Here is a 10,405-nt window from a genome sequence, read left to right as displayed (position 1 = left end):
CAGCCAGGACTTGAACTTGGGTGGTTCAAAGGACATCCACACTTTGGGTGAGTTTGCTGTCCACAAGGCTATCAGCTTTGGCAGAAAAAGGTCTGAGATTGTGGCCAAAGGACAGAGGTTAGCATATCCAGTAATCTCAGTGGCAGCATTCAAGGAACAGTAGACAAAAAAACCCCGGATAACCAATAACATCTACCAAGATTCTGAAGTGCACATCCAGAGATGTTTCCCATGAAGCCATGGTAGAGGAGTTATTAAATCCATAAATGACAGTGAAGAGTGACAATTGTAAGTCTCATGACAATGTCAACATGGTGGATGTAGTATGTCTGCAAAGCAAATTCATCAAATCCAGCACAATATGTGAATTTGTGCTGAGTACTTGCTGATTTTTGCTTATGAAACCACATCATTTTTAGTCAATTACATGAGCCATAAATATCATGTGACTAATCACTCTGGCACTTCAGGAAAATTACATCATGACAACTGGCTTGATTGCCTAATGGCCCAACAAAAACACAGTCAGAACAGTCAGAACTACTATCCTGAGCTGGACCAACTATAATGCCATTTCGTGCTTAGGGCATCACGTTATTATATTCGTTATATATCACCTTATGATATATTTCTGTATTATGTTGTATAACCTCATTTCACTTGAATGTTGAGTTCACAGGCCTGTCCTGACATGCTGCATCTTTGGATACACTCAATCATACCTCTGTCCCACAACATTATATTTCCTGGTGCAGTGGGTTTAAAGCTAGGCTGTCAACAAAAGGGTTGAAGGTTCTTGCGAGATGCAATCCTTGAGCTCTCACCACTGTGCCCTTGTGTAGGCACTCAGGTTACTCCAGTTGGATTGTCCCTAAATAAGTGTGTTGTAAGTTGCTTTGAGTAAAAGTGTCTAGATGATAACTTCCTCCATTATACGATGGGATTTGGTTTTTCTGTTGGTATGCAAAGTGAAGTTTGCACATTTCAAACACAACTTTTCAATGTATACATTTTATTAGCTCATGCTTTCCCTGGGAATCAAACCCACAAACTTAGTGTTGCTAGCACCACATGCTACTGTTTGAGAAACAGGAACATGCTGAATGGGTTCCAGCCAGAACATTTTTAGCAGTCCTGATATATGGAGGCAGTATAATTACAGAAGCTTGTGGTAATATCCTTTTTGAGGTAGATTCAAGAATCTGAACATTATCAAGTGAAAGAGATGCCAGCAGACCTTTAGATCTGCTCTTTCAATGGTCACTTCTTTGAAGACTGGGGCATGTCCTTGGACTATGTAGAATACCTACGAGAGTAGTAACAGTGTTGAATTTCGTCCATTTGTAAATGATCCTGTCAACTTATCAAGGGCCAAGTGCTTAGAAACCCTTTCAAGTCCTCCACGGCTTCTTCTGAGGTCCTTTGATATCTCTTTCAGTATGGCACATTGCACCTGAATAGGCATCTATTTCAAATAGGTAATTTAATTGCATGCTTTTTTTCTATATATGACAGACCACTGTTATTTTAGTAACTGAGATAGTATATACTATATTTTATTAGTAGGTTGAATTAGTTTTTATTTTTATAATTTCTGTTTTCATTTTCATTTTCGCAATTGTTTTGTTTTGTTTTCTATTTTTTTAACATATTTAAATAAAATATTTAATTAAATAGTTCTAATATCAGTTTTAGTTATTTTAGTACATCAAGTTAAACTCAATGAAAATGAGAAATGTTTCCTTCGAAACTAGTTAAGATAAAATAAGTTATTAGCCTTATTTTATTTCAGTTAAAGTTTATTTTCATTTAAGTAACACATTTTTTTTTACCGTTCATTTACACGACAACGTTGTATGTAGGCTCTTTGAAACTTTCGAAAACGGGTTTCAAAGTGCAAGTTTTTGAAAACGATACAGTTATTGTCTCCATGTAAACTGCAAAAATGCACATTTCCAAAAACGGTGACATCATGCACATGCGTATTACGTGTTCAGTCTACAGGCTCGTAGTGTTTTCTATTCAAAGTGAGATCGCCATCTACTGGCCTGGCATGAATAATCAGCGTAATTTTCGTGGATCCGTGTGAACGTGGATAATTTTTTTTTACAATGGTGTCATCTGTACGAGAAAAATGCGAAGGAAAAACGTTTCTGCTTTTAGTACATCATTGTCATGTAAATGCACCCTTATTTTATTTATAATGTAACTACAACATATTTTAAATAGATTACAACACTCCAAGGTATCCCGTATCTTCTTCAATAAGATGTACTATTATCATAATTAATAAGACTACTTGAATTTTTATGATCCATGCATTCGCAAATCCTTCAAAAACACCACAAATGTTTTCTCAGAACTCTGTCGAAATGTGATTCACAACAATTGTTGAAACACACTTTCTTTCAAAATCCTTTTCAAGTACTTGTCAAAACAAACTGTCCTTTTACGTTGTGGGTGTGCTAATATGACTGTGTATCTTAGCACGAGCATGTATTTTTCCTTGCAGGCATTCACAGCAAGTCGCTTTGCAAGTCATTTGTTCTGCAACAAGACCTGACAAGCTCAATTCAGTCAGTCATGACCCACCCTTCTAATGGAGGATCAATTTTTCTTTCAGAACAGGTCACAGCAATCTGCCATGACGCCCTACCCGTGGTGTCATGGCAGAAGAAAACAAATGGGGCTCTGTTTATTATAACCGCTCATCTCATCTTCCGTTACTTTGAAAAATGGGCAGCTGACAAATTGGTTTCCAACATATTGCAATGAATTTGATTTTGAGGAACGCTGATAAATAAATATAATATATAAATAAATAAATAAATAAATACAAATGTATGCATGTATGTTTTGGGTACACCAAAATTTAACAAAGCTAACTCCAGTCCCCAATCCCAACTGAGCAAAGCAGACATTCCATTTCTGATCACTAATTTGATAAGAAAATGGATTTAATTCAAGATATACCTGTAAATACCATGAAAATATTCTTGCTTCTTAAGTAAATTTGTGTTGTTTTAAAAGTGTTTAGATTTTTGTACTAAAAAAAGACTAAAAAAATATTGATTGAGAAATACTGATTACTAAAAATATCCGCCATCTTCATCATGTTTGCCATGACATATTTATTTGTAGAGAAATGTATTTAGAGTTTACAAGGGGAAAACATTTGTTGTATTATAAGTTACAGGAACTATGTTACAGGTAGTATTTATTAATGACACTACCTACTTAGATACATATAATCAACTTTTGTCGTAAAATCAAAGTTTCATTTGAGGTACACTCAAATAATCAGAAAAAAATCAAAAAAAAATCAGAATGGACAATGTAATGTAAATTATGAACTCTGCCTTGCATTCTTTATTATACAACAGTTAGTTGTGGTCCTTGAATTTGATTGGTTAAGCGATGTTCCACGACTTTTAATATAATGGTTAGGCCTATTTCATTCCAGATTTTCAAGGTCATTTTGACAAACACAAAAGAATATACTTCTGTTTAACATGCAAATTTAATGTGCTAGTGTTGGTTGTTTATTATCTCAGTGTTGATTTAGTATTAATCCAGCATTGTATGTACTCAATTCTGTGTTGGTTTAATGTTGATTGAATCGGCATTGTTTCACTGTTGACTTATCATTGATTAAGCTTTGATTCAGTATTTATATTGTTGGTTTAATGGTGATTCAGTGTTTCCCTGAACATAAGCACAGATAATAAAACATATAATACCTGTGTAACATTGCACAAACAGCAAACTTTAATACTTAGGGATGTATCAATCCTAAATATGAAAATAGTAATAATGTTTTTCTTATGCCTAATTATACTACACGGAAACTACAGTATTGCTTATTCTACACTGTGGTTAACTGCGTCCTCCCTCAAAACATATTTTTTTTACTGCTCCTTTAGACTGAAATGAATGTGTCTGAAATTGTGATTCATAGCAGAGCTGAGCATGTCTGTCTGCAAACGATCTCTGCTTTGACCTATAGTGAACATGTCGAGGCATGACTCTGATGCCTCCCTGTGCTCTGTAATCTGAGATGGCTCAGGGGAAGCACAGGAGTGGTAATTACTGGGCAAACATCCGCAAGAACAACACAAACTTTGTCCTCCCAACACACCTAAGTCTACCATTAGTAGCCTGCCCTCTCACCTTATTAGCCATGGATGTGGTACAGTACATAAAAAAATAGTTGTAAAGTCTTGTAGTTTTTATAAAACTCTATTAAGCGGAAGACAAATACTGGTGAGAAATGGGGGAAATTACAAAATCAGCTTTAAACTCTCACATCACTTGCATAAGCACCATGACTCAACGTGTCAAAACGTGCAGTAACTGCTACAGTAGGTCACTACTCCAACAATGTAGTGGATTCTTTTATCGAGAGCAACTAACAGTGTGATTATTAAAAGTGCAGTTTAGTGATTCAATAGTTAGTTGTCCAACAATTAAGTAGTCCATGTTATATCAATGTTGTAGTCTGACTGAAATCCTAATGGCTGTTTGTTTTTTGCGAAGTTGAATCATCTATCCATCGTCCGAACCGCTCGTCCTGGGTTTTTGGTCACAGGGAGCTGGAACCCATACGAGCATCTTGGGAAAACACCATGGACAGATGGCCAATCCATCCCTCATGAAAGATACTCACCTATGTATGGACAATTCACCCATCTAGCATGTCTTCGGATTTAGACCAAACTAGAGAAAACCCACTGCAAGATGGGGAGAACATACAAACTCCACACAGAAAGGCCTCCTGCACCAGCCACAACTCAAACTGGGGACATTCTTGCTGTAAGGCAGCGATGCTACTCATTAAACCACTGAGCTGGACTAAGGCATCTAGTTAATTGTAACTTTATCCCGCATAAATGCACACCAGGCTTGTGCAAAATTCAGAATTTCAGAATTGGCCTCCATTCAATTCATGAATTGGAATTTGAATTGAATTGACTTCGCCCCACAGGAAGTTGAATTTGAATTTGAATTGGAATGACAGGAAGTGGAATTAAATTCATGGCAATTCAAAGAAATTCTACAGTCACACATAGGGTGACCACCATCAAACAAACCAAATGTGGGACGATGTGGGACATGTTACCAACACTAAAACATAACCTGAAACTATTATATAATGTCCATTTAACTTAATAAAAACATTTGTATTCTGCATTTCAGCTGATAAAAATACTTTGTTATTTAGTCCCTTCCAGACAACACAATTACATCACAATGTAACATAACATGTCTTTATTTTACTTGCCATTTAAATTCAACATCACTGAGCAAGGCAGCAGGCATCATGCAGATCACTATTTTTGAAACAGTTCTGACTAAGTCCAACTAAAATCCAACAAAATAAATAATGAACAAATAAAATATAAAACAACATGAAATTAGTTTATTGACAGCCTTATATATTAAGAATATATTACACCAAACACTTTCATATTTTTAGAAAGGATGTGAATTAAAACAACTACAGCAGGCAATACATTGATAAATTCTGTTAAATTAAAATTTTAATTAACGAATTATCCATTTGTTTTCTGACAGGGAACACATGGAACGAATCACCGCTCAACATTTTGATAGACAACCTACCAGTGACCGTGTTTACTCCTTTCTTTTCAACAATTGGATATGATTTTAAAAACAGCTGTTGTATTTGTAGGCTACTTCTGACGAAGCGCTGTTAAATATAGGCCTAGGTGAAAAACTGCAGCACAAAAAGAATAAATAAAATGCTTTCTTAAAAAGGCAAAAGAACGCATGCACATTTTCTTAATATGATCATTAAAAACAAACAGACTGATAAAAATGCGGGACATTTTCTCAATATGCGACGTGGGGGACAAGGGGTGAAAATGCTGTGCGGTACAACACAAAGTGTGACGGGTGCTCACCCTACTCACACAACAGAAAGAATGTTGAATCTCACATACATTCAGTGTTAGGAAGGTTACTTTGGAAATATAATTGCTTACTGTTATAAGTTACCCATAATAAATGTGGTTTGGATTATTTTATTTGGATTACTTTATCAATGTAAATCAATTTCCTTTTAATTTGATTAGTAACTAATTAAATTACACATTTTACCTCAGTAATACAACTAAATACAATTACATTCCTTTTGTAATTCAATAACATAATTTCATTACAGTTAACTCACTCCTCAACCCTGCATACATTCTGTTCTAATATATATATATATATATATATATATATATATATATATATATATATATATATATATATATATATATATATATATAAACAAATGTCCACCTAAATTTTTTTTTCTTCTAAAGGTTTACTAAAGTAATTCTGGGAGTCATGTTCTATCATGTTCTGAGTCATGTTCTATCATGTTCCACAAAATTACAATTACAACAAATCAAACTTAATTATTTGTTCTGTGACTAGAGCTTTTAACATTGATTGCTGGGGGAAAATATTTCCTGTTAATGTTATCTGTACAAGTAGTTCAAACTAATATAATTTATAGAATATGTAATGCAATCACATCTGACATATACTGTAAAGCTTCATTGTTAAACACTTCACTTAAAATATCTATATGAATTTCTTAGAATTTGTTTTGAATTGCAATTCTGCTTCCTTTAATTCAAATTCGAATTGTAATTCTAGATCCTGTTTTTGACATCAATTCAAATTCAAGAATTTGCACACTACACTACAGTGCCTTGGCTTTTTGAATTTCTTAAGACTGACTAGTTGTCCAGAAAACTGAAAAGTTATTTTTGAAATGATGTAGTTTGGAAAAACATTTCAAAGACACAAATGACTCAAACCATGTGGAAAATCAGGCAGGAGCCTTCTAGTTACCAGACTTACATGACACTATGCTACACTACCTTTTCATAGCATTTACCAAAGCTATCAACACTAAATAATGTCTTACTGACTGTCACAAGCAAGTCCCTTCACCAACTATCTTTGGATGAGACACTGTGTAGTTAATGTGTACATGCATAGAAACATGAAGAAGACAACACAGACCACCTTGTGGAAAGTAGCATTCCAGAGAAACAAATCTCCAAATGTATGACTACACTGGGCACATTACAGCTGAACAAAGACGCTTTGCAGGCCTTGGAGGCACGCCAAAAGCATCCAGAAACCGCTAACAAAGAAAGGTGTGACAGTAAGAACCCAAGAGGACCACCATCCCTCAGAGGGTCTAGACTTACATCCTGTAAGTACTGTCTGAACACCCACACCCGCTCTACAGTAAGTCATGTATGGTTTGCTTTCACCTAAAAGCATCTATTGAGGTTTGACCATTTGATAGACATATTGTCCTCAGGCATCAAATCTTATGTTCATGTTTTGTAGTCCCAGAAAACACATTACACAGCTGCAGGAGGATGGAATTCTTTTGTGCAGAGTCCAACACACGTGACCTAATTAGGCCCTGCCTTTACAAAGCGTTTCCGCCTTCCCCCGCATGTATCCAAGCACAAAGGTCCAGTGTATTCGCCCACTCGCAGATATGTAGCCTGTAGGCCTTGGCACTGTTGCAACTACTGTTGTCCCTCCTGCACTTGTCCATCAGTGTGATGGGTTGACAGCTCGATGAACTGAATGATCACCATGTAGACAATAAACAAACAGTTACCATGTAAACATTTATCAATTTACTCAATACAGTAAATTATCTTTATGTGTTTCTTTATTGGATACAGCATAAACTTGATTTTCACAAGGTTAAAGGCTCAGGGGAGGAGGAATTAACCGGCGAACGTCCAATGTAAAGTTTTAATTATAAAATAAAACAAAATGAAAGTAAAGCAGCTGCCCATCACGGACGACTGCCCCACACACATAAACAAAAACAACTTAAAGTCCAGGCTTGGTCCTGAGGGTTGTTTCATAAAAGCCGCTTAGAAAAGTGGGGATTAAAGTCCAAAACCTGACTTGAATGAGCCGAGCTAAACATCCGCGCTTAAATTGGTTCCATAACAGTAAGTTGAGGATCATGTGATCTTACTAATTTGCGTCAGGTTTAAATAGTCTAGATAATTGCGCGTGCACGCCATTGTTTAAAAGTCCTGAGAAGTCGAGCATGGGTCAATCGATTTACTGTGGGCTACCATGGCAACAATAGGAAAAGATAGAACAGCGATGTTCACAGCAACGGAACAGCGTTTGCTATTGGAAACATATGAAGAATTTAAAGATGTCATCACCAAAAAAGGCAATACAGCGGCAATAAATAAAGCAAGAGAGAAAGGTTGGCAGGAAATTGCTGATCGTCTCAATACGTAAGTAGCGGTGTAAACTATTTAAAATACTTTATCAACATTGAATGTGTGTCACAATACATTGCAAAGTTTGTGTGAATAACAGGGCTGCCAACTTTTGAGTTTAGCTTGGCGTGAGACTACTCCAACGGGGGGGGGGGGGGGGGGGGGGTGGACAAGGTCTCTCGTTCGCTTACCTCTGCCGTGCGCGCGGTTTGGAGCACAATATCTTTACTCTAGATTACGGGATATTTAACTAATTTGAGATAAACTCATCTTTCAGGCATTTTACCTACCGGGTTGACACTTAAGCGTGAGAAATCGGGGGTGTGGCGTGAGAGCGTGAGAATTGGGTCAATTGCGTGTGTCTCACGCTCAATGCGTGAGAGTTGGCAGCCCTGGAATAACAGTAACGTTAATTGCTTTCACGCAGCAGCAACTTAAGTGAAGGAAAAAGAACCTGGCAGCAGATGAAAATAAAATATAAAAATATAGTTCAGAATGGTAAGTAAATCTAATGGTATGTACATATGTAATCAATGCCAGCTTGAAGTTACAACTATTCAGGTTGTTTTTTTATTATTATTTTTAATTGCAGCGACCAAAAAGAAGACTGAGGTTGCTGGCACTGGGGGAGGGCCACCACCAGCCAGCTTCATTCCTGCAGAGGAGCTGGCTTTGGAAATTAATAAAGGGAGGCCCGTCCTTGAGGGAATAGAGGGGGGGGGCATCACCTAAAATCATATCACATAGTATAAGGAGTGAGTATATAAAAGGTGTGTGTGTGTGTGTTTTATTGTCATTATTCCTTCCTGACTAACTGATTTCCTCCTTCCTTAGGCATTGTAAGCCTAAGTACATCATAGCAGTAATGTCATGTAGAGGTACTTGTGCTACTGTAATGGTGCATTTTGGTACAAAAATATATATTTTTTTCTATCAAGATTCTGTATGCTTTATGGATCCACCAGACATCATGTTGCCTGTGAGTATGAGACCTTTTAAATCAGTCATGTAAGCTAATGAGTTTAACTGAGTTTAATCAGTGGTCACAGGGAGAAGGCCCATCAGTTGAGGAGGATAAGGAGACTGTGTCTGTATGTTCAAGGAGGCCTGAGGTACTCACAGGTTCCATGCTATACTGTATTGAATATTAAAAAGTGTACTTGTGTGATAAAATGATCATAATCTGATTTCAGGATGCTGACACTGTTCTAGAGCCCTCTCAGTCTGGGACCACATGTGACAAAGTGAGTATTAAGAAATGAAAACAATGTGACAAGAGTATTCAATGAAATAACTTAAATCTATGTTGCTACAGAACCCAGAAAACATAAAAGGAGTGTATAAACGCTACGTCCTTATACAAATGGAAGCGATTGATATCGACATCCAGTATAAAAAACTGAAGATGAGGAAGTTGGAGCTGGAAATTCAACAGCTACAGAAAAATGCAAGTAGAACTACCATTTAAAAAAAACAAAAAACAAAAAAAAAACATTACCTTTTTGATCACTTCCCACAACATTTATTTGTTTGTTTTCACCCCTAACAGGCAGATTCACTCTGAATAAAGACAAATTACATTAAATACTTTGACTTCTGTGTGTTTGTTCAACTAAGGAGAAAGTTGAGGGGCCAGTGGAAAATTTTAAAGGCTACACATGGTTTAGACCATATAAAGCAAAATAATTATTTGCATATGTGTTTCATATAAGTCTGCCTGTATCGTTTTCTTCCAATACTGCTTCATTGCCCCAGTCTTCCTCTTGAACCATCATTGGTTGCCTCTCTCTCCTCAGACAGATGTGCAATGTTATGGAGCACTACACAAGCAACTACAATGTCACATGCCCTAGGTGGAGTCCCTCTGAGGTGCTTCAGGCACTGAAACCTTGACTTTATCAGCCCAAATGCCATCTCAATACGACCTCTTGTGTGTGCATGGGCAATGTTGTAGCGGTGCTGTGCCTCTGTCAGGGGCTCCTGATAGGGAGTCAAGAGGTAAGGCAGGCATGGGTATCCCTTGTCTCCCAGCAAAACTCCTGAGAATTCTCCTGCATAGACAGAATGAATGAATATATATAGATATATAATGTAGTTTTTTATTCTTCTTT

At 36.7% G+C, this 10,405-nt stretch overlaps 1 long non-coding RNA gene across 1 annotated transcript; it reads left to right on the top strand.

Annotated features, from left to right (window-relative positions):
* The first annotated feature begins 9,237 nt into the window (after positions 1–9,237).
* LOC143720463 (uncharacterized) lies at positions 9,238–9,636 on the top strand. Its single transcript, XR_013196570.1, has 3 exons — positions 9,238–9,406; positions 9,488–9,538; positions 9,610–9,636. It is a non-coding gene; the product is annotated as an uncharacterized LOC143720463 (long non-coding RNA).
* Positions 9,637–10,405: the final 769 nt, after the last annotated feature.

The sequence above is a fragment of the Siphateles boraxobius genome, unplaced genomic scaffold (assembly GCF_051911475.1).
Source record: "Siphateles boraxobius isolate OS27281-9 unplaced genomic scaffold, OSU_SipBor_1 65, whole genome shotgun sequence".
Taxonomy (NCBI): Eukaryota; Metazoa; Chordata; class Actinopteri; order Cypriniformes; family Leuciscidae; genus Siphateles; species Siphateles boraxobius.
The sequence above is the reverse complement of the archived record's forward strand: the minus strand, read 5'-3'. Positions and strand labels throughout refer to the sequence as shown.